This window comes from Thermobia domestica, chromosome 4 (assembly GCF_964235325.1).
Source record: "Thermobia domestica chromosome 4, izTheDome1.hap1.1, whole genome shotgun sequence".
Lineage (NCBI taxonomy): Eukaryota > Metazoa > Arthropoda > Insecta > Zygentoma > Lepismatidae > Thermobia > Thermobia domestica.
Genome location: NC_137457.1, coordinates 71735908 through 71762603, shown reverse-complemented (window position 1 = coordinate 71762603; position 26696 = coordinate 71735908).

Below are 26696 nucleotides of genomic sequence, written 5' to 3'. Positions count from 1 at the left end.
GTGGTGATCCCTCAAGGTCCCTATACACAAAGTAAATATATGATGGAGTTCTTGTAAGCCAAGATCTTTGAATACAAAATGAAATACCACTTCTCATCTATTTCTTTTTGTTCTGTAAGATACTATTGCCATTCCCGGTATACTTCCTCGAACTCGAAAGACGACTTTGATTCCTAACTTTTGTCCCTCTATATTTGGACCAAATTAGGTGGTGATCCCTCAAGATCCCTATACACAAAGTAAATATATGATGGAGTTCTTGTAAGCCAAGCTCTTTGAATACAAAATGAAATACCACTTCTCATCTATTCCTTTTTGTTCTGTAAGATACTATTGCCATTCCCGGTATACTTCCTCGAACTCGAAAGACGACTTTGATTCCTAACTTTTGACCCTCTATTTTCGGACCAAATTAGATTGTAATCCCTCAAGATCCCTATACACAAAGAAAATATATGATGGAGTTCTTTCCTCCAACTCGAACTAGGAACTTGATTCCTAACTTTTGACCCTCTATATTCGGACCAAATTAGGTGGTGATCCCTCAAGATCCCTATACAGAAAGTAAATATATGATGGAGTTCTTGTAAGCCAAGCTCTTTGAATACAAAATGAAATACCACTTCTCATCTATTCCTTTTTGTTCTGTAAGATACTATTACCATTCCCGGTATACTTCCTCGAACTCGAAAGACGACTTTGATTCCTAACTTTTGACCCTCTATATTTGGACCAAATTAGGTGGTGATCCTTGAAGATCCCTATACACAAAGTAAATATATGATGGAGTTCTTGTAAGCCAAGCTCTTTGAATACAAAATGAAATACCACTTCTCATCTATTCCATTTTGTTCTGTAAGATACTATTGCCATTCCCGGTATACTTCCTCGAACTCGAAAGAAGACTTTGATTCCTAACTTTTGACCCTCTATATTTAGACCAAATTAGGTGGTGATCCCTCAAGATCCCTATACACAAACTAAATATATGATGGAGTTCTTGTAAGCCAAGCTCTTTGAATACAAAATGAAATACCACTTCTCATCTATTCCTTTTTGTTCTGTAAGATACTATTGCCATTCCCGGTATACTTCCTCGAACTCGAAAGACGACTCTGATTCCTAACTTTTGACCATCTATATTTGAAACAAATTAGGTGGTGATCCCTCAAGATCCCTATACACAAAGTAAATATATGGATGGAGTTCTTGTAAGCCAAGCTCTTTGAATACAAAATGAAATACCACTTCCCATCTATTCCTTTTTGTTCTGTCAGATACTATTTCCATTCCCGGTATACTTCCTCGAACTCGAAAGACGACTTTGATTCCTAACTTTTGACCTTCTATATTTGGACCAAATTAGGTGGTGATCCCTCAAGATCCCTATACACAAAGTAAATATATGATGGAGTTCTTGTAAGCCAAGCTCTTTGAATACAAAATGAAATACCACTTCTCATCTATTCCTTTTTGTTCTGTAAGATACTATTGCCATTCCCGTTATACTTCCTCGAACTCGAAAGACGTCTTTGATTCCTAACTTTTGACCCGCTATATTTGGACCAAATTAGGTGGTGATCCCTCAAGATCTCTATACACAAAGTAAATATATGATGGAGTTCTTGTAAGCCAAGCTTTTTGAATACAAAATGAAATACCACTTCTCATTTATTCCTTTTTGTTCTGTAAGATACTATTGCCATTCCCGGTATACTTCCTCGAACTCGAAAGACGACTTTGATTCCTAACTTTTGACCCTCTATATTTGGACCAAATTAGGTGGTGATCCCTCAAGATCCCTATACACAAAGTAAATATATCATGGAGTTCTTGTAAGCCAAGCTCTTTGAATACAAAATGAAATACCACTTCTCATCTATTCCTTTTTGTTCTGTAAGATACTATTGCCATTCCCGTTATACTTCCTCGAACTCGAAAGACGTCTTTGATTCCTAACTTTTGACCCGCTATATTTGGACCAAATTAGGTGGTGATCCCTCAAGATCTCTATACACAAAGTAAATATATGATGGAGTTCTTGTAAGCCAAGCTTTTTGAATACAAAATGAAATACCACTTCTCATTTATTCCTTTTTGTTCTGTAAGATACTATTGCCATTCCCGGTATACTTCCTCGAACTCGAAAGACGACTTTGATTCCTAACTTTTGACCCTCTATATTTGGACCAAATTAGGTGGTTATCCCTTAAGATCGCTATACACAAAGTAAATATATGATGGAGTTCTTTCCTCCCACTCGAACGAGGAACTTGATTCCTAACTTTTGACCCTCTATATTCGGACCAAATTAGATGGTTATCCCTCAAGATCCCTATACACAAAGTAAATATATGATATAGTTCTTTCTTCCAACTCGAAATAGGAACTTGATTCCTAACTTTTGACCCTCTATATTCGGACCAAATTAGGTGGTGATCCCTCAAGATCCCTATACACAAAGTAAATATATGATGGAGTTCTTGTAAGCCAAGCTCTTTGAATACAAAATGAAATACCACTTCTCATCTATTCCTTTTTGTTCTGTAAAATACTATTGCCATTCCCGGTATGCTTCCTCGAACTCGAAAGACGACTTTGATTCCTAACTTTTGACCCTCTATATTTGGACCAAATTAGGTGGTGATCCCTCAAGATCCCTATACACAAAATAAATATATGTTGGAGTTCTTGTAAGCGAAGCTCTTTGAATACAAAACGAAATACCACTTCTCATCTATTCCTTTTTGTTCTGTAAGATACTATTGCCATTCCCGCTTATACTTCCTCGAACTCGAAAGACGACTTTGATTCCTAACTTTTGACCCTCTATATTTGGACCAAATTAGGTGGTGATCACTAAAGATCCCTATAAACAAAGTAAATATATGATGGAGTTCTTGTACGCCAAGCTCTTTGAATACAAAATGAAATACCACTTCTCATCTATTCCTTTTTGTTCTGTAAGATACTATTGCCATTCCCGGTATACCTCCTCGAACTCGAAAGACGAACTTCATTCCTAACTTTTGACCCTCTATATTTGGACCAAATTAGGTGGTGATCCCTAAAAGATCCCTATACACAAAGTAAATATATGATGGAGTTCTTGTAAGCCAAGCTCTTTGAATACAAAATGAAATACCACTTTGCATCTATTCCTTTTTGTTCTGTAAGATACTATTGCCATTCCCGGTATACCTCCTCGAACTCGAACGACAAACTTGATTCCTAACTTTTGACCCTCTATATTCGGACCAAATTAGGTGGTGATCCCTCAAGATCCCTATACACAAACTAAATATGTGATGGAGTTCTTTCCTTCAACTCGAACGAGGAACTTGATTCCCAACTTTTGACCCTCTATATTCGGACCAAATTAGATGGTGATCCTTCAAGATCCCTATACACAAAGTAAATATATGATGGAGTTCTTTCCTCCAACTCGAACTAGGAACTTGATTGCTAACTTTTGACCCTCTATATTCGGACCAAAATAGGTGGTGATCCCTCAAGATCCCTATACACAAAGTAAATATATGATGGAGTTCTTGTAAGCCAAGCTCTCTGAATACAAAATGAAATACCACTTCTCATCTATTCCTTTTTGTTCTGTAAGATACTATTGCCATTCCCGGTATACTTCCTCGAACTCGAAAGACGAATTGATTCCTAACTTTTGACCCTCTATGTTTGGACCAAATTAGGTGGTGATCCCTCAAGCTCCCTATACACAAAGTAAATATATCATGGAGTTCTTGTAAGCCAAGCTCTTTGAATACAAAATGAAATACCACTTCTCATCTATTCCTTTTTGTTCTGTAAGATACTATTGCCATTCCCGGTATACTTTCTCGAACTCGAAAGACGACTTTGATTCCTAATTTTTGACCCTCTATATTTGGACCGAATTAGGTGGTCATCCCTCAAGATCCCTATACACAAAGTAAATATATGATGGAGTTCTTGTAAGTCAAGCTCTTTGAATACAAAATGAAATACCACTTCTCATCTATTCCTTTTTGTTCTGTAAGATACCATTGCCATTCCCGGTATACTTCCTCGAACTCGAAAGACGACTTTGATTCCTAACTTTTGACCCTCTATATTTGGACCAAATTAGCTGTTGATCTCTCAAGATCCCTATACACAAAGTAAATATATGATGGAGTTCTTGTAAGCCAAGCTCTTTGAATACAAAATGAAATACCACTTCTCGTCTATTCCTTTTTGTTCTGTAAGATACTATTGCCATTCCCGGTATACTTCCTCGAACTCGAAAGACGACTTTGATTCCTAACTTTTGACCCTCTATATTTGGACCGAATTAGGTGGTGATCCCTCAAGATCCCTATACATAAAGTAAATATATGATGGAGTTCTTGTAAGCCAAGCTCTTTGAATACAAAATGAAATACCACTTCTCATCTATTCCTTTTTGTTCTGTAAGATACTATTGCCATCCCCGTTGTACCTCCTCGAACTCGAAAGACGAACTTCATTCCTAACTTTTGACCCTCTATATTTGGACCAAATTAGCTGGTGATCCCTCAAGATCCCTATACACAAAGTAAATATATGATGGAGTTCTTGTAAGCCAAGCTCTTTGAATACAAAATGAAATACCACTTCTCATCTATTCCTTTTTGTTCTGTAAGATACTATTGCCATTCCCGGTATACCTCCTCGAACTCGAAACACAAACTTCATTCCTAACTTTTGACCCTCTATATTTGGACCAATTTAGGTGGTGATCCCTGAAGATCCCTATACACAAAGTAAATATATGATGGAGTTCTTGTAAGCCAAGCTTTTTGAATACAAAATGAAATACCACTTCTCATCTATTAATTTTTGTTCTGTAAGATACTATTGCCATTCCCGGTATACTTCCTCGAACTCGAAAGACGACTTTGATTCCTAACTTTTGACCCTCTATATTTGGACCAAATTAGGTGGTGATCCCTCAAGATCCCTATACACCAAGTAAATATATGATGGAGTTCTTGTAAGCCAAGCTCTTTGAATACAAAATGAAATACCACTTCTCATCTATTCCTTTTTGTTCTGTAAGATACTATTGCCATTCCCGGTATACTTCCTCGAACTCGAAAGACGACTTTGATTCCTAACTTTTGACCCTCTATATTCGGACCAAATTAGATTGTTATCCCTCAAGATCCCTATACACAAAATAAATATATGATGGAGTTCTTTCCTCCAACTCGAACTAGGAACTTGATTCCTAACTTTTGACCCTCTATATTCGGACCAAATTAGGTGGTGATCCCTCAAGATCCGTATACAGAAAGTAAATATATGATGGAGTTCTTGTAAGCCAAGCTCTTTGAATACAAAATGAAATACCACTTCTCATCTATTCCTTTTTGTTCTGTAAGATACTATTACCATTCCCGGTATACTTCCTTGAACTCGAAAGACGACTTTGATTCCTAACTTTTGACCCTCTTTATTTGGACCAAATTAGGTGGTGATCCCTCAAGATCCCTATACACAAAGTAAATATATGATGGAATTCTTGTAAGTCAAGCTCTTTGAATACAAAATGAAATACCACTTCTCATATATTCCTTTTTGTTCTGTAAGATACTATTGCCATTCCCGGTATACTTCCTCGAACTCGAAAGACGACTTTGATTCCTAACTTTTGACGCTCTATATTTGTCCGAATTAGGTGGTGATCCCTCAAGATCCCTATACACAAAGTAAATATATGATGGAGTTCTTGTAAGCCAAGCTCTTTGAATACAAAATGAAATACCACTTCTCATCTATTCCTTTTTGTTCTGTAAGATACTATTGCCATCCCCGGTATACCTCCTCGAACTCGAAAGACGAACTTCATTCCTAACTTTTGACCCTCTATATTTGGACCAAATTAGGTGGTGATCCCTCAAGATCCTTATACACAAAGTAAATATATGATGGAGTTCTTGTAAGCCAAGCTCTTTGAATACAAAATGATATACCACTTCTCATCTATTCCTTTTTGTTCTGTAAGATACTATTGCCATTCCCGGTATACTTCCTCGAACTCGAAAGACGACTTTGATTCCTAACTTTTGACCCTCTATATTTGGACCAAATTAGGTGGTGATCCCTCAAGATCCCTATACACAAAGTAAATATATGATGGAGTTCTTGTAAGCCAAGCTCTTTGAATACAAAATGAAATACCACTTCTCATCTATTCCTTTTTGTTCTGTAAGATACTATTGCCATTCCCGGTATACTTCCTCGAACTCGAAAGACGACTTTGATTCCTAACTTTTGACCTTCTATATTTGGACCAAATTGGTGGTGATCCCTCAAGATCACTATACACAAAGTAAATATATGATGGAGTTCTTGTAAGCCAAGCTCTTTGAATACAAAATGAAATACCACTTCTCATCTATTCCTTTTTGTTCTGTAAGATACTATTGCCATTCCCGGTATACTTCCTCGAACTCGAAAGACGTCTTTGATTCCTAACTTTTGACCCTCTATATTTGGACCAAATTAGGTGGTTATCCCTTAAGATCGCTATACACAAAGTAAATATATGATGGAGTTCTTTCCTCCAACTCGAACGAGGAACTTGATTTCTAACTTTTGACCCTCTATATTCGGACCAAAATAGATGGTTATCCCTCAAGATCCCTATACAAAAATAAATATATGATATAGTTCTTTCTTCCAACTCGAACTAGGAACTTGATTCCTAACCTTTGACCCTCTATATTCGGACCAAATTAGGTGGTGATCCCTCAAGATCCCTATACACAAAGTAAATATATGATGGAGTTCTTGTAAGCCAAGCTCTTTGAATACAAAATGAAATACCACTTCTCATCTATTTTTTTTTGTTCTGTAAAATACTATTGCCATTCCCGGTATACTTCCTCGAACTCGAAAGACGACTTTGATTCCTAACTTTTGACCCTCTATATTTGGACCGAATTAGGTGGTGATCCCTCAAGATCCCTATACACCAAATAAATATATGTTGGAGTTCTTGTAAGCGAAGCTCTTTGAATACAAAATGAAATACCACTTCTCATCTATTCCTTTTTTTTCTGTAAGATACTATTGCCATTCCCGGTATACCTCCTCGAACTCGAAAGACGAACTTCATTCCTAACTTTTGACCCTCTATATTTCGACCAAATTAGTTGGTGATCCCTCAAAGATCCCTATACACAAAGTAAATATATGATGGAGTTCTTGTAAGCCAAGCTCTTTGAATACAAAATGAAATACCACTTCGCATCTATTCCTTATTGTTCTGTAAGATACTATTGCCATTCCCGGTATACCTCCTCGAACTCGAACGACAAACTTGATTCCTAACTTTTGACCCTCTATATTCGGACCAAATTAGGTGGTGATCCCTCAAGATCCCTATACACAAACTAAATATATGATGGAGTTCTTTCCTCCAACTCGAACTAGGAACTTGATTCCTAACTTTTGACCCTCTATATTCGGACCAAATTAGGTGGTGATCCTTAAAAATCCCTATACACAAAGTAAATATATGATGGAGTTCTTGTAAGCCAAGCTTTTTGAATACAAAATGAAATACAACTTCTCATTTATTCCTTTTTGTTCTGTAAGATACTATTGCCATTCCCGGTATACTTCCTCGAACTCGAAAGACGACTTAGATTCCTAACTTTTGACCCTCTATATTTGGATCAAATTAGGTGGTTATCCCTTAAGATCGCTATACACAAAGTAAATATATGATGGAGTTCTTTCCTCCAACTCGAACGAGGAACTTGATTCCTAACTTTTGACCCTCTATATTCGGACCAAATTAGATGGTTATCCCTCAAGATCCCTATACACAAAGTAAATATATGATATAGTTCTTTCTTCCAACTCGAAATAGGAACTTGATTCCTAACTTTTGACCCTCTATATTCGGACCAAATTACGTGGTGATCCCTCAAGATCCCTATACACAAAGTAAATATATGATGGAGTTCTTGTAAGCCAAGCTCTTTGAATACAAAATGAAATACCACTTCTCATCTATTCCTTTTTGTTCTGTAAGATACTATTGCCATTCCCGGTATACTTCCTCGAACTCGAAAGACGACTTTGATTCCTAACTTTTGACCCTCTATATTTGGACCAAATTAGGTGGTGATCCCTCAAGATCCCTATACACCAAATAAATATATGTTGGAGTTCTTGTAAGCGAAGCTCTTTGAATACAAAATGAAATACCACTTCTCATCTATTCCTTTTTGTTCTGTAAGATACTATTGCCATTCCCGCTATACTTTCTCGAACGCGAAAGACGACTTTGATTCCTAAATTTGACCCTCTATATTTGGACCAAATTAGGTGGTGATCCCTAAAGATCCCTATAAACAAAGTAAATATATGATGGAGTTCTTGTAAGCCAAGCTCTTTGAATACAAAATGAAATACCACTTCTCATCTATTCCTTTTTGTTCTGTAAGATACTATTGCCATTCCCGGTATACCTCCTCGAACTCGAAAGACGAACTTCATTCCTAACTTTTGACCCTCTATATTTGGACCAAATTAGGTGGTGATCCCTCAAAGATCCCTATACACAAAGTAAATATATGATGGAGTTCTTGTAAGCCAAGCTCTTTGAATACAAAATGAAATACCACTTCGCATCTATTCCTTTTTGTTCTGTAAGATACTATTGCCATTCCCGGTATACCTCCTCGAACTCGAACGACAAACTTGATTCCTAACTTTTCACCCTCTATATTCGGACCAAATTAGGTGGTGATCCCTCAAGATCCCTATACACAAACTAAATATGTGATGGAGTTCTTTCCTTCAACTCGAACGAGGAACTTGATTCCCAACTTTTGACCCTCTATATTCGGACCAAATTAGATGGTGATCCTTCAAGATCCCTATACACAAAGTAAATATATGATGGAGTTCTTTCCTCCAACTCGAACTAGGAACTTGATTGCTAACTTTTGACCCTCTATATTCGGACCAAATTAGGTGGTGATCCCTAAAGATCCCTATACACAAAGTAAATATATGATGGAGTTCTTGTAAACCAAGCTCTTTGAATACAAAATGAAATACCACTTCTCACCTATTCCTTTTTGTTCTGTAAGATACTATTGCCATTCCCGGTATACTTCCTCGAACTCGAAAGACGACTTTCATTCCTAACTTTTGACCCTCTATGTTTGGACCAAATTAGGTGGTGATCCCTCAAGATCCCTATACACAAAGTAAATATATCATTGAGTTCTTGTAAGCCAAGCTCTTTGAATACAAAATGAAATACCACTTCTCATCTATTCCTTTTTGTTCTGTAAGATACTATTGCCATTCCCGGTATACTTTCTCGAACTCGAAAGACGACTTTGATTCCTAACTTTTGACCCTCTATATTTGGACCGAATTAGGTGGTGATCCCTCAAGGTCCCTATACACAAAGTAAATATATGATGGAGTTCTTGTAAGCCAAGATCTTTGAATACAAAATGAAATACCACTTCTCATCTATTTCTTTTTGTTCTGTAAGATACTATTGCCATTCCCGGTATACTTCCTCGAACTCGAAAGACGACTTTGATTCCTAACTTTTGTCCCTCTATATTTGGACCAAATTAGGTGGTGATCCCTCAAGATCCCTATACACAAAGTAAATATATGATGGAGTTCTTGTAAGCCAAGCTCTTTGAATACAAAATGAAATACCACTTCTCATCTATTCCTTTTTGTTCTGTAAGATACTATTGCCATTCCCGGTATACTTCCTCGAACTCGAAAGACGACTTTGATTCCTAACTTTTGACCCTCTATTTTCGGACCAAATTAGATTGTAATCCCTCAAGATCCCTATACACAAAGAAAATATATGATGGAGTTCTTTCCTCCAACTCGAACTAGGAACTTGATTCCTAACTTTTGACCCTCTATATTCGGACCAAATTAGGTGGTGATCCCTCAAGATCCCTATACAGAAAGTAAATATATGATGGAGTTCTTGTAAGCCAAGCTCTTTGAATACAAAATGAAATACCACTTCTCATCTATTCCTTTTTGTTCTGTAAGATACTATTACCATTCCCGGTATACTTCCTCGAACTCGAAAGACGACTTTGATTCCTAACTTTTGACCCTCTATATTTGGACCAAATTAGGTGGTGATCCTTGAAGATCCCTATACACAAAGTAAATATATGATGGAGTTCTTGTAAGCCAAGCTCTTTGAATACAAAATGAAATACCACTTCTCATCTATTCCTTTTTGTTCTGTAAGATACTATTGCCATTCCCGGTATACTTCCTCGAACTCGAAAGAAGACTTTGATTCCTAACTTTTGACCCTCTATATTTAGACCAAATTAGGTGGTGATCCCTCAAGATCCCTATACACAAACTAAATATATGATGGAGTTCTTGTAAGCCAAGCTCTTTGAATACAAAATGAAATACCACTTCTCATCTATTCCTTTTTGTTCTGTAAGATACTATTGCCATTCCCGGTATACTTCCTCGAACTCGAAAGACGACTCTGATTCCTAACTTTTGACCATCTATATTTGAAACAAATTAGGTGGTGATCCCTCAAGATCCCTATACACAAAGTAAATATATGGATGGAGTTCTTGTAAGCCAAGCTCTTTGAATACAAAATGAAATACCACTTCCCATCTATTCCTTTTTGTTCTGTCAGATACTATTTCCATTCCCGGTATACTTCCTCGAACTCGAAAGACGACTTTGATTCCTAACTTTTGACCTTCTATATTTGGACCAAATTAGGTGGTGATCCCTCAAGATCCCTATACACAAAGTAAATATATGATGGAGTTCTTGTAAGCCAAGCTCTTTGAATACAAAATGAAATACCACTTCTCATCTATTCCTTTTTGTTCTGTAAGATACTATTGCCATTCCCGTTATACTTCCTCGAACTCGAAAGACGTCTTTGATTCCTAACTTTTGACCCGCTATATTTGGACCAAATTAGGTGGTGATCCCTCAAGATCTCTATACACAAAGTAAATATATGATGGAGTTCTTGTAAGCCAAGCTTTTTGAATACAAAATGAAATACCACTTCTCATTTATTCCTTTTTGTTCTGTAAGATACTATTGCCATTCCCGGTATACTTCCTCGAACTCGAAAGACGACTTTGATTCCTAACTTTTGACCCTCTATATTTGGACCAAATTAGGTGGTTATCCCTTAAGATCGCTATACACAAAGTAAATATATGATGGAGTTCTTTCCTCCCACTCGAACGAGGAACTTGATTCCTAACTTTTGACCCTCTATATTCGGACCAAATTAGATGGTTATCCCTCAAGATCCCTATACACAAAGTAAATATATGATATAGTTCTTTCTTCCAACTCGAAATAGGAACTTGATTCCTAACTTTTGACCCTCTATATTCGGACCAAATTAGGTGGTGATCCCTCAAGATCCCTATACACAAAGTAAATATATGATGGAGTTCTTGTAAGCCAAGCTCTTTGAATACAAAATGAAATACCACTTCTCATCTATTCCTTTTTGTTCTGTAAAATACTATTGCCATTCCCGGTATGCTTCCTCGAACTCGAAAGACGACTTTGATTCCTAACTTTTGACCCTCTATATTTGGACCAAATTAGGTGGTGATCCCTCAAGATCCCTATACACAAAATAAATATATGTTGGAGTTCTTGTAAGCGAAGCTCTTTGAATACAAAACGAAATACCACTTCTCATCTATTCCTTTTTGTTCTGTAAGATACTATTGCCATTCCCGCTTATACTTCCTCGAACTCGAAAGACGACTTTGATTCCTAACTTTTGACCCTCTATATTTGGACCAAATTAGGTGGTGATCACTAAAGATCCCTATAAACAAAGTAAATATATGATGGAGTTCTTGTACGCCAAGCTCTTTGAATACAAAATGAAATACCACTTCTCATCTATTCCTTTTTGTTCTGTAAGATACTATTGCCATTCCCGGTATACCTCCTCGAACTCGAAAGACGAACTTCATTCCTAACTTTTGACCCTCTATATTTGGACCAAATTAGGTGGTGATCCCTAAAAGATCCCTATACACAAAGTAAATATATGATGGAGTTCTTGTAAGCCAAGCTCTTTGAATACAAAATGAAATACCACTTTGCATCTATTCCTTTTTGTTCTGTAAGATACTATTGCCATTCCCGGTATACCTCCTCGAACTCGAACGACAAACTTGATTCCTAACTTTTGACCCTCTATATTCGGACCAAATTAGGTGGTGATCCCTCAAGATCCCTATACACAAACTAAATATGTGATGGAGTTCTTTCCTTCAACTCGAACGAGGAACTTGATTCCCAACTTTTGACCCTCTATATTCGGACCAAATTAGATGGTGATCCTTCAAGATCCCTATACACAAAGTAAATATATGATGGAGTTCTTTCCTCCAACTCGAACTAGGAACTTGATTGCTAACTTTTGACCCTCTATATTCGGACCAAAATAGGTGGTGATCCCTCAAGATCCCTATACACAAAGTAAATATATGATGGAGTTCTTGTAAGCCAAGCTCTCTGAATACAAAATGAAATACCACTTCTCATCTATTCCTTTTTGTTCTGTAAGATACTATTGCCATTCCCGGTATACTTCCTCGAACTCGAAAGACGAATTGATTCCTAACTTTTGACCCTCTATGTTTGGACCAAATTAGGTGGTGATCCCTCAAGCTCCCTATACACAAAGTAAATATATCATGGAGTTCTTGTAAGCCAAGCTCTTTGAATACAAAATGAAATACCACTTCTCATCTATTCCTTTTTGTTCTGTAAGATACTATTGCCATTCCCGGTATACTTTCTCGAACTCGAAAGACGACTTTGATTCCTAATTTTTGACCCTCTATATTTGGACCGAATTAGGTGGTCATCCCTCAAGATCCCTATACACAAAGTAAATATATGATGGAGTTCTTGTAAGTCAAGCTCTTTGAATACAAAATGAAATACCACTTCTCATCTATTCCTTTTTGTTCTGTAAGATACCATTGCCATTCCCGGTATACTTCCTCGAACTCGAAAGACGACTTTGATTCCTAACTTTTGACCCTCTATATTTGGACCAAATTAGCTGTTGATCCCTCAAGATCCCTATACACAAAGTAAATATATGATGGAGTTCTTGTAAGCCAAGCTCTTTGAATACAAAATGAAATACCACTTCTCGTCTATTCCTTTTTGTTCTGTAAGATACTATTGCCATTCCCGGTATACTTCCTCGAACTCGAAAGACGACTTTGATTCCTAACTTTTGACCCTCTATATTTGGACCGAATTAGGTGGTGATCCCTCAAGATCCCTATACATAAAGTAAATATATGATGGAGTTCTTGTAAGCCAAGCTCTTTGAATACAAAATGAAATACCACTTCTCATCTATTCCTTTTTGTTCTGTAAGATACTATTGCCATCCCCGTTGTACCTCCTCGAACTCGAAAGACGAACTTCATTCCTAACTTTTGACCCTCTATATTTGGACCAAATTAGCTGGTGATCCCTCAAGATCCCTATACACAAAGTAAATATATGATGGAGTTCTTGTAAGCCAAGCTCTTTGAATACAAAATGAAATACCACTTCTCATCTATTCCTTTTTGTTCTGTAAGATACTATTGCCATTCCCGGTATACCTCCTCGAACTCGAAACACAAACTTCATTCCTAACTTTTGACCCTCTATATTTGGACCAATTTAGGTGGTGATCCCTGAAGATCCCTATACACAAAGTAAATATATGATGGAGTTCTTGTAAGCCAAGCTTTTTGAATACAAAATGAAATACCACTTCTCATCTATTAATTTTTGTTCTGTAAGATACTATTGCCATTCCCGGTATACTTCCTCGAACTCGAAAGACGACTTTGATTCCTAACTTTTGACCCTCTATATTTGGACCAAATTAGGTGGTGATCCCTCAAGATCCCTATACACCAAGTAAATATATGATGGAGTTCTTGTAAGCCAAGCTCTTTGAATACAAAATGAAATACCACTTCTCATCTATTCCTTTTTGTTCTGTAAGATACTATTGCCATTCCCGGTATACTTCCTCGAACTCGAAAGACGACTTTGATTCCTAACTTTTGACCCTCTATATTCGGACCAAATTAGATTGTTATCCCTCAAGATCCCTATACACAAAATAAATATATGATGGAGTTCTTTCCTCCAACTCGAACTAGGAACTTGATTCCTAACTTTTGACCCTCTATATTCGGACCAAATTAGGTGGTGATCCCTCAAGATCCGTATACAGAAAGTAAATATATGATGGAGTTCTTGTAAGCCAAGCTCTTTGAATACAAAATGAAATACCACTTCTCATCTATTCCTTTTTGTTCTGTAAGATACTATTACCATTCCCGGTATACTTCCTTGAACTCGAAAGACGACTTTGATTCCTAACTTTTGACCCTCTTTATTTGGACCAAATTAGGTGGTGATCCCTCCAGATCCCTATACACAAAGTAAATATATGATGGAATTCTTGTAAGTCAAGCTCTTTGAATACAAAATGAAATACCACTTCTCATATATTCCTTTTTGTTCTGTAAGATACTATTGCCATTCCCGGTATACTTCCTCGAACTCGAAAGACGACTTTGATTCCTAACTTTTGACCCTCTATATTTGTCCGAATTAGGTGGTGATCCCTCAAGATCCCTATACACAAAGTAAATATATGATGGAGTTCTTGTAAGCCAAGCTCTTTGAATACAAAATGAAATACCACTTCTCATCTATTCCTTTTTGTTCTGTAAGATACTATTGCCATCCCCGGTATACCTCCTCGAACTCGAAAGACGAACTTCATTCCTAACTTTTGACCCTCTATATTTGGACCAAATTAGGTGGTGATCCCTCAAGATCCTTATACACAAAGTAAATATATGATGGAGTTCTTGTAAGCCAAGCTCTTTGAATACAAAATGATATACCACTTCTCATCTATTCCTTTTTGTTCTGTAAGATACTATTGCCATTCCCGGTATACTTCCTCGAACTCGAAAGACGACTTTGATTCCTAACTTTTGACCCTCTATATTTGGACCAAATTAGGTGGTGATCCCTCAAGATCCCTATACACAAAGTAAATATATGATGGAGTTCTTGTAAGCCAAGCTCTTTGAATACAAAATGAAATACCACTTCTCATCTATTCCTTTTTGTTCTGTAAGATACTATTGCCATTCCCGGTATACCTCCTTGAACTCGAAACACAAACTTCATTGCTAACTTTTGACCCTCTATATTTGGACCAAATTAGGTGGTGATCCCTGAAGATCCCTATACACAAAGTAAATATATGATGGAGTTTTTGTAAGCCAAGCTCTTTGAATACTAAATGAAATACCACTTCTCATCTATTAATTTTTGTTCTGTAAGATACTATTGCCATTCCCGGTATACTTCCTCGAACTCGAAAGACGACTTTGATTCCTAACTTTTGACCCTCTATATTTGGACCAAATTAGGTGGTGATCCCTCAAGATCCCTATACACAAAGTAAATATATGATGGAGTTCTTGTAAGCCAAGCTCTTTGAATACAAAATGAAATACCACTTCTCATCTATTCCTTTTTGTTCTGTAAGATACTATTGCCATTCCCGGTATACTTCCTCGAACTCGAAAGACGACTTTGATTCCTAACTTTTGACCCTCTATATTTGGACCAAATTAGGTGTTGATCCCTCAAGATCCCTATACACAAAGTAAATATATGATGGAGTTCTTGTAAGCCAAGCTCTTTGAATACAAAATGAAATACCACTTCTCATCTATTCCTTTTTGTTCTGTAAGATACTATTGCCATTCTCGGTATACTTCCTCGAACTCGAAAGACGACTTTGATTACTAACTTTTGACCCTCTATATTTGGACCAAATTAGGTGGTGATCCTTCAAGAGCCTTATACACAAAGTAAATATATGATGGAGTTCTTGTAAGCCAAGCTCTTTGAATACAAAATGAAATACCACTTCTCATCTATTCCTTTTTGTTCTGTAAGATACTATTGCCATTCCCGGTATACTTCCTCGAACTCGAAAGACGACTTTGATTCCTAACTTTTGACCCTCTATATTTGGACCAAATTAGGTGGTGATCCCTCAAGATCCCTATACACAAAGTAAATATATGATGGAGTTCTTGTAAGCCAAGCTCTTTGAATACAAAATGAAATACCACTTCTCATCTATTACTTTTTGTTCTGTAAGATACTATTGCCATTCCCGGTATACTTCCTCGAACTCGATAGACGACTTTGATTCCAAACTTTTGACCCTCTATGTTTGGACCAAATTAGGTGGTGATCCCTCAAGATCCCTATACACAAAGTAAATATATCATGGATTTCTTGTAAGCCAAGCTCTTTGAATACAAAATGAAATACCACTTCTCATCTATTCCTTTTTGTTCTGTAAGATACTATTGCCATTCCCGGTATACTTTCTCGAACTCGAAAGACGATTTTGATTCCTAACTCTTGACCCTCTATATTTGGACCGAATTAGGTGGTGATCCCTCAAGATCCCTATACACAAAGTAAATATATGATGGAGTTCTTGTAAGCCAAGCTCTTTGAATACAAAATGAAATACCACTTCTCATCTATTCCTTTTTGTTCTGTAAGATACTATTGCCATACCCGGTATACTTCCTCGAACTCGAAAGACGACTTTGATTCCTAGCTTTTGACCCTCTATATTTGGACCAAATTAGGTGGTGATCCCTCAAGATCCCTATACACAAAGTAAATATATGATGGAGTTCTTGTAAGCCAAGCTCTTTGAATACAAAATGAAATACCACTTCTCATCTATTCCTTTTTGTTCTGTAAGATACTATTGCCATTCCCGGTATACTTCCTCGAACTCGAAAGACGACTTTGATTCCTAACTTTTGACCCTCTATTTTCGGACCAAATTAGATTGTTATCCCTCAAGATCCCTATACACAAAGAAAATATATGATGGAGTTCTTTCCTCCAACTCGAACTAGAAACTTGATTCCTAACTTTTGACCCTCTATATTCGGACCAAATTAGGTGGTGATCCCTCAAGATCCCTATACACAAACTAAATATATGATGGAGTTCTTGTAAGCCAAGCTCTTTGAATACAAAATGAAATACCACTTCTCATCTATTCCTTTTTGTTCTGTAAGATACTATTACCTTTCCCGGTATACTTCCTTGAACTCGAAAGACGACTTTGATTCCTAACTTTTGACCCTCTATATTTGGACCAAATTAGGTGGTGATCCCTCAAGATCCCTATACACAAAGTAAATATATGATGGAGTTCTTGTAAGCCAAGCTCTTTGAATACAAAATGAAATACCACTTCTCACCTATTCCTTTTTGTTCTGTAAGATACTATTGCCATTCCCGGTATACTTCCTCGAACTCGAAAGACGACTTTGATTCCTAACTTTTGACCCTCTATATTTGGACCAAATTAGGTGGTGATCCCTCAAGATCCCTATACACAAAATAAATATATGTTGGAGTTCTTGTAAGCGAAGCTCTTTGAATACAAAATGAAATACCACTTCTCATCTATTCCTTTTTGTTCTGTAAGATACTATTGCCATTCCCGCTTATACTTCCTCGAACTCGAAAGACGACTTTGATTCCTAACTTTTGACCCTCTATATTTGGACCAAATTAGGTGGTGATCCCTAAAGATCCCTATAAACAAAGTAAATATATGATGGAGTTCTTGTAAGCCAAGCTCTTTGAATACAAAATGAAATACCACTTCTCATCTATTCCTTTTTGTTCTGTAAGATACTATTGCCATTCCCGGTATACCTCCTCGAACTCGAAAGACGAACTTCATTCCTAACTTTTGACCCTCTATATTTGGACCAAATTAGGTGGTGATCCCTCAAAGATCCCTATACACAAAGTAAATATATGATGGAGTTCTTGTAAGCCAAGCTCTTTGAATAAAAATTAAATACCACTTCGCATCTTTTTCTTTTTGTTCTGTAAGATACTATTGCCATTCCCGGTATACCTCCTCGAACTCGAACGACAAACTTGATTCCTAACTTTTGACCTTCTATATTCGGACCAAATTAGGTGGTGATCCCTCAAGATCCCTATACACAAACTAAATATGTGATGGAATTCTTTCCTTCAACTCGAACGTGGAACTTGATTCCCAACTTTTGACCCTCTATATTCGGACCAAATTAGATGGTGATCCTTCAAGATCCCTATACACAAAGTAAATATATGATGGAGTTCTTTCTCCAACTCGAACTAGGAACTTGATTGCTAACTTTTGACCCTCTATATTCGGACCAAATTAGGTGGTGATCCCATCAAGATCCCTATACACAAAGTAAATATATGATGGAGTTCTTGTAAGCCAAGCTCTCTGAATACAAAATGAAATACCACTTCTCATCTATTCCTTTTTGTTCTGTAAGATACTATTGCCATTCCCGGTATACTTCCTCGAACTCGAAAGACGACTTTGATTCCTAACTTTTGACCCTCTATGTTTTGACCAAATTAGGTGGTGATCCCTCAAGATCCCTATACACAAAGTAAATATATCATGGAGTTCTTGTAAGCCAAGCTCTTTGAATACAAAATGAAATACCACTTCTCATCTATTCCTTTTTGTTCTGTAAGATACTATTGCCATTCCCGGTATACTTTCTCGAACTCGAAAGACGACTTTGATTCCCAACTTTTGACCCTCTATATTTGGACCGAATTAAGTGGTCATCCCTCAAGATTCCTATACACAAACTAAATATATGATGGAGTTCTTGTAAGCCAAGCTCTTTGAATACAAAATGAAATACCACTTCTCATCTATTCCTTTTTGTTCTGTAAGATACAATTGCCATTCCCGGTATACTTCCTCGAACTCGAAAGACGACTTTGATTCCTAACTTTTGACCCTCTATATTTGGACCAAATTAGGTGGTGATCCCTCAAGATCCATATACACAAAGTAAATATATGATGGAGTTCTTGTAAGCCAAGCTCTTTGAATACAAAATGAAATACCACTTCACATCTATTCCTTTTTGTTCTGTAAGATACTATTGCCATTCCCGGTATACTTCCTCGAACTCGAAAGACGACTTTGATTCCTAACTTTTGACCCTCTATTTTCGGACCAAATTAGATTGTTATCCCTCAAGATCCCTATACACAAAGAAAATATATGATGGAGTTCTTTCCTCCAACTCGAACTAGGAACTTGATTCCTAACTTTTGACCCTCTATATTCGGACCAAATTAGGTGGTGATCCCTCAAGATCCCTATACAGAAAGTAAATATATGATGCAGTTCTTGTAAGACAAGCTCTTTGAATACAAAATGAAATACCACTTCTCATCTATTCCTTCTTGTTCTGTAAGATACTATTACCATTCCCGGTATACTTCCTTGAACTCGAAAGACGACTTTGATTCCTAACTTTTGACCCTCTATATTTGGACCAAATTAGGTGGTGATCCCTCAAGATCCCTATACACAAAGAAAATATATGATGGAATTCTTGTAAGTCAAACTCTTTGAATACAAAATGAAATACCACTTCTCATCTATTCCTTTTTGTTCTGTAAGATACTATTGCCATTCCCGGTATACTTCCTCGAACTCGAAAGACGACTTTGATTCCTAACTTTTGACCCTCTATATTTGGACCGAATTAGGTGGTGATCCCTCAAGATCCCTATACATAAAGTAAATATATGATGGAGTTCTTGTAAGCCAAGCTCTTTGAATACAAAATGAAATACCACTTCTCATCTATTCCTTTTTGTTCTGTAAGATACTATTGCCATCCCCGGTGTACCTCCTCGAACTCGAAAGACGAACTTCATTCCTAACTTTTGACCCTCTATATTTGGACCAAATTAGGTGGTGATCCCTCAAGATCCCTATACACAAACTAAATATATGATGGAGTTCTTGTAAGCCAAGCTCTTTGAATATAAAGTGAAATACCACTTCTCATCTATTCCTTTTTGTTCTGTAAGATACTATTGCCATTCCCGGTATACCTCCTCGAACTCGAAACACAAACTTCATTCCTAACTTTTGACCCTCTATATTTGGACTAAATTAGGTGGTGATCCCTGAAGATCCCTATCCACAAAGTAAATATATGATTGAGTTCTTGTAAGCCAAGCTTTTTGAATACAAAATGAAATACCACTTCTCATCTATTAATTTTTGTTCTGTAAGAAACTATTGCCATTCCCGGTATACTTCCTCGAAGTCGAAAGACGACTTTGATTCCTAACTTTTGACCCTCTATATTTGGACCAAATTAGGTGGTGATCCCTCAAGATCCCTATACACCAAGTAAATATATGATGGAGTTCTTGTAAGCCAAGCTCTTTGAATACAAAATGAAATACCACTTCTCATCTATTCCTTTTTGTTCTGTAAGATACTATTGCCATTCCCGGTATACTTCCTCGAACTCGAAAGACGACTTTGATTCCTAACTTTTGACCCTCTATATTCGGACCAAATTAGATTGTTATCCCTCAAGATCCCTATACACAAAATAAATATATGATGGAGTTCTTTCCTCCAACTCGAACTAGGAACTTGATTCCTAACTTTTGACCCTCTATATTCGGACCAAATTAGGTGGTGATCCCTCAAGATCCTTATACAGAAAGTAAATATATGATGGAGTTCTTGTAAGCCAAGCTCTTTGAATACAAAATGAAATACCACTTCTCATCTATTCCTTTTTGTTCTGTAAGATACTATTACCATTCCCGGTATAATTCCTTGAACTCGAAAGACGACTTTGATTCCTAACTTTTGACCCTCTTTATTTGGACCAAATTAGGTGGTGATCTCTCAAGATCCCTATACACAAAGTAAATATATGATTGAGTTCTTGTAAGCCAAGCTCTTTGAATACAAAATGAAATACCACTTCTCATCTATTAATTTTTGTTCTGTAAGATACTATTGCCATTCCCGGTATACTTCCTCGAACTCGAAAGACGACTTTGATTCCTAACTTTTGACCCTCTATATTTGGACCAAATTAGGTGGTGGTCCCTCAAGATCCCTATACACAAAGTAAATATATGATGGAGTTCTTGTAAGCCAAGCTCTTTGAATACAAAATGAAATACCACTTCTCATCTATTCCTTTTTGTTCTGTAAGATACTATTGCCATTCCCGGTATACCTCCTCGAACTCGAAAGACGAACTTCATTCCTAACTTTTGACCCTCTATATTTGGACCAAATTAGGTGGTGATCCCTCAAAGATCCCTATACACAAAGTAAATATATGATGGAGTTCTTGTAAGCCAAGCTCTTTGAATACAAAATGAAATACCACTTCGCATCTATTTCTTTTTGTTCTGTAAGATACTATTGCCATTCCCGGTATACCTCCTCGAACTCGAACGGCAAACTTGATTCCTAACTTTTGACCCTCTATATTCGGACCAAATTAGGTGGTGATCCCTCAAGATCCCTATACACAAACTAAATATGTGATGGAGTTCTTTCCTTCAACTCGAACGTGGAACTTGATTCCCAACTTTTGACCCTCTATATTCGGACCAAATTAGATGGTGATCCTTCAAGATCCCTATACACAAAGTAAATATATGATGGAGTTCTTTCCTCCAACTCGAACTAGGAACTTGATTGCTAACTTTTGACCCTCTATATTCGGACCAAATTAGGTGGTGATCCCATCAAGATCCCTATACACAAAGTAAATATATGATGGAGTTCTTGTAAGCCAAGCTCTCTGAATACAAAATGAAATACCACTTCTCATCTATTCCTTTTTGTTCTGTAAGATACTATTGCCATTCCCGGTATACTTCCTCGAACTCGAAAGACGACTTTGATTCCTAACTTTTGACCCTCTATGTTTGGACCAAATTAGGTGGTGATCCCTCAAAATCCCTATACACAAAGTTAATATATCATGGAGTTCTTGTAATCCAAGCATTTTGAATACAAAATGAAATACCACTTCTCATCTATTCCTTTTTGTTCTGTAAGATACTATTGCCATTCCCGGTATACTTTCTCGAACTCGAAAGACGACTTTGATTCCTAACTTTTGACCCTCTATATTTGGACCGAATTAGGTGGTCATCCCTCAAGATCCCTATACACAAAGTAAATATATGATGGAGTTCTTGTAAGCCAAGCTCTTTGAATACAAAATGAAATACCACTTCTCATCTATTCCTTTTTGTTCTGTAAGATACAATTGCCATTCCCGGTATACTTCCTCGAACTCGAAAGACGACTTTGATTCCTAACTTTTGACCCTCTATATTTGGACCAAATTAGGTGGTGATCCCTCAAGATCCATATACACAAAGTAAATATATGATGGAGTTCTTGTAAGCCAAGCTCTTTGAATACAAAATGAAATACCACTTCACATCTATTCCTTTTTGTTCTGTAAGATACTATTGCCATTCCCGGTATACTTCCTCGAACTCGAAAGACGACTTTGATTCCTAACTTTTGACCCTCTATTTTCGGACCAAATTAGATTGTTATCCCTCAAGATCCCTATACACAAAGAAAATATATGATGGAGTTCTTTCCTCCAACTCGAACTAGGAACTTGATTCCTAACTTTTGACCCTCTATATTCGGACCAAATTAGGTGGTGATCCCTCAAGATCCCTATACAGAAAGTAAATATATGATGGAGTTCTTGTAAGACAAGCTCTTTGAATACAAAATGAAATACCACTTCTCATCTATTCCTTTTTGTTCTGTAAGTTACTATTACCATTCCCGGTATACTTCCTTGAACTCGAAAGACGACTTTGATTCCTAACTTTTGACCCTCTATATTTGGACCAAATTAGGTGGTGATCCCTCAAGATCCCTACACAATGTAAATATATGATGGAATTCTTGTAAGTCAAGCTCTTTGAATACAAAATGAAATACCACTTCTCATCTATTCCTTTTTGTTCTGTAAGATACTATTGCCATTCCCGGTATACTTCCTCGAACTCGAAAGACGACTTTGATTCCTAACTTTTGACCCTCTATATTTGGACCGAATTAGGTGGTGATCCCTCAAGATCCCTATACATAAAGTAAATATATGATGGAGTTCTTGTAAGCCAAGCTCTTTGAATACAAAATGAAATACCACTTCTCATCTATTCCTTTTTGTTCTGTAAGATACTATTGCCATCCCCGGTGTACCTCCTCGAACTCGAAAGACGAACTTCATTCCTAAATTTTGACCCTCTATATTTGGACCAAATTAGGTGGTGATCCCTCAAGATCCTTATACACAAAGTAAATATATGATGGAGTTTTTGTAAGCCAAGCTCTTTGAATACAAAATGATATACCACTTCTCATCTATTCCTTTTTGTTCTGTAAGATACTATTGCCATTCCCGGTATACTTCCTCGAACTCGAAAGACGACTTTGATTCCTAACTTTTGACCCTCTATATTTGGACCAAATTAGGTGGTGATCCCTCAAGATCCCTATATACAAAGTAAATATATGATGGAGTTCTTGTAAGACAAGCTCTTTGAATACAAAATGAAATACCACTTCTCATCTATAACTTTTTGTTCTGTAAGATACTATTGCCATTCCCGGTATACCTCCTCGAACTCGAAACACAAACTTCATTGCTAACTTTTGACCCTCTATATTTGGACCAAATTAGGTGGTGATCCCTGAAGATCCCTGAACACAAAGTAAATATATGATGGAGTTTTTGTAAGCCAAGCTCTTTGAATACAAAATGAAATACCACTTCTCATCTATTAATTTTTGTTCTGTAAGATACTATTGCCATTCCCGGTATACTTCCTCGAACTCGAAAGACGACTTTGATTCCTAACTTTTGACCCTCTATATTTGGACCAAATTAGGTGGTGATCCCTCAAGATCCCTATATACAAAGTAAATATATGATGGAGTTCTTGTAAGCCAAGCTCTTTGAATACAAAATGAAATACCACTTCTCATCTATTCCTTTTTGTTCTGTAAGATACTATTGCCATTCCCGTTATACTTCCTCGAACTCGAAAGACGACTTTGATTCCTAACTTTTGACCCTCTATTTTCGGACCAAATTAGATTGTTATCCCTCAAGATCCCTATACACAAAGAAAATATATGATGGAGTTCTTTCCTCCAACTCGAACTAGAAACTTGATTCCTAACTTTTGACCCTCTATATTCGGACCAAATTAGGTGGTGATCCCTCAAGATCCCTATACAGAAAGTAAACATATGATGGAGTTCTTGTAAGCCAAGCTCTTTGAATACAAAATGAAATACCACTTCTCATCTATTCCTTTTTGTTCTGTAAGATACTATTACCATTCCCGGTATACTTCCTTGAACTCGAAAGACGACTTTGATTCCTAGCTTTTGACTCTCTATATTTGGACCAAATTAGGTGGTGATCCCTCAAGATCCCTATACACAAAATAAATATATGTTGGAGTTCTTGTAAGCGAAGCTCTTTGAATACAAAATGAAATACCACTTCTCATCTATTCCTTTTGTTTCTGTAAGATACTATTGCCATTCCCGCTTATACTTCCTCGAACTCGAAAGACGACTTTGATTCCTAACTTTTGACCCTCTATATTTGGACCAAATTAGGTGGTGATCCCTAAAGATCCCTATAAACAAAGTAAATATATGATGGAGTTCTTGTAAGCCAAGCTCTTTGAATACAAAATGAAATACCACTTCTCATCTATTCCTTTTTGTTCTGTAAGATACTATTGCCATTCCCGGTATACCTCCTCGAACTCGAAAGACGAACTTCATTCCTAACTTTTGACCCTCTATATTTGGACCAAATTAGGTGGTGATCCCTCAAAGATCCCTATACACAAAGTAAATATATGATGGAGTTCTTGTAAGCCAAGCTCTTTGAATACAAAATGAAATACCACTTCGCATCTATTCCTTTTTGTTCTGTAAGATACTATTGCCACTCCCGGTATACCTCCTCGAACTCGAACGACAAACTTGATTCCTAACTTTTGACCCTCTGTATTCGGACCAAATTAAGTGGTGATCCCTCAAGATCCATATACACAAACTAAATGTGTGATGGAGTTCTTTCCTTCAACTCGAACGAGGAACTTGATTCCCAACTTTTGACCCTCTATATTCGGACCAAATTAGATGGTGATCCTTCAAGATCCCTATACACAAAGTAAATATATGATGGAGTTCTTTCCTCCAACTCGAACTAGGAACTTGATTGCTAACTTTTGACCCTCTATATTCGGACCAAATTAGGTGGTGATCCCTCAAGATTACTATACACAAAGTAAATATATGATGGAGTTCTTGTAAGCCAAGCTCTCTGAATACAAAATGAAATACCACTTCTCATCTATTCCTTTTTGTTCTGTAAGATACTATTGCCATTCCCGGTATACTTCCTCGAACTCGAAAGACGACTTTGATTCCTAACTTTTGACCCTCTATGTTTGGACCAAATTAGGTGGTGATCCCTCAAGATCCCTATACACAAAGTAAATATATCATGGAGTTCTTGTAAGCCAAGCTTTTTGAATACAAAATGAAATACCACTTCTCATCTATTAATTTTTGTTCTGTAAGATACTATTGCCATTCCCGGTATACTTTCTCGAACTCGAAAGACGACTTTGATTCCTAACTTTTGACCCTCTATATTTGTACCGAATTAGGTGGTCATCAATCAAGATCCCTATACACAAAGTAAATATATGATGGAGTTCTTGTAAGCCAAGCTCTTTGAATACAAAATGAAATACCACTTCTCATCTATTCCTTTTTGTTCTGTAAGATACAATTGCCATTCCCGGTATACTTCCTCGAACTCGAAAGACGACTTTGATTCCTAACTTTTGACCCTCTATATTTGGACCAAATTAGGTGGTGATCCCTCAAGATCCATATACACAAAGTAAATATATGATGGAGTTCTTGTAACCCAAGCTCTTTGAATACAAAATGAAATACCACTTCACATCTATTCCTTTTTGTTCTGTAAGATACTATTGCCATTCCCGGTATACTTCCTCGAACTCGAAAGACGACTTTGATTCCTAACTTTTGACCCTCTATTTTCGGACCAAATTAGATTGTTATCCCTCAAGATCCCTATACACAAAGAAAATATATGATGGAGTTCTTTCCTCCAACTCGAACTAGGAACTTGATTCCTAACTTTTGACCCTCTATATTCGGACCAAATTAGGTGGCGATCCCTCAAGATCCCTATACAGAAAGTAAATATATGATGGAGTTCTTGTAAGACAAGCTCTTTGAATACAAAATGAAATACCACTTCTCATCTATTCCTTTTTGTTCTGTAAGATACTATTACCATTCCCGGTATACTTCCTTGAACTCGAAAGACGACTTTGATTCCTAACTTTTGACCCTCTATATTTGGACCAAATTAGGTGGTGATCCCTCAAGATCCCTACACAATGTAAATATATGATGGAGTTCTTGTAAGTCAAGCTCTTTGAATACAAAATGAAATACCACTTCTCATCTATTCCTTTTTGTTCTGTAAGATACTATTGCCATTCCCGGTATACTTCCTCGAACTCGAAAGACGACTTTGATTCCTAACTTTTGACCC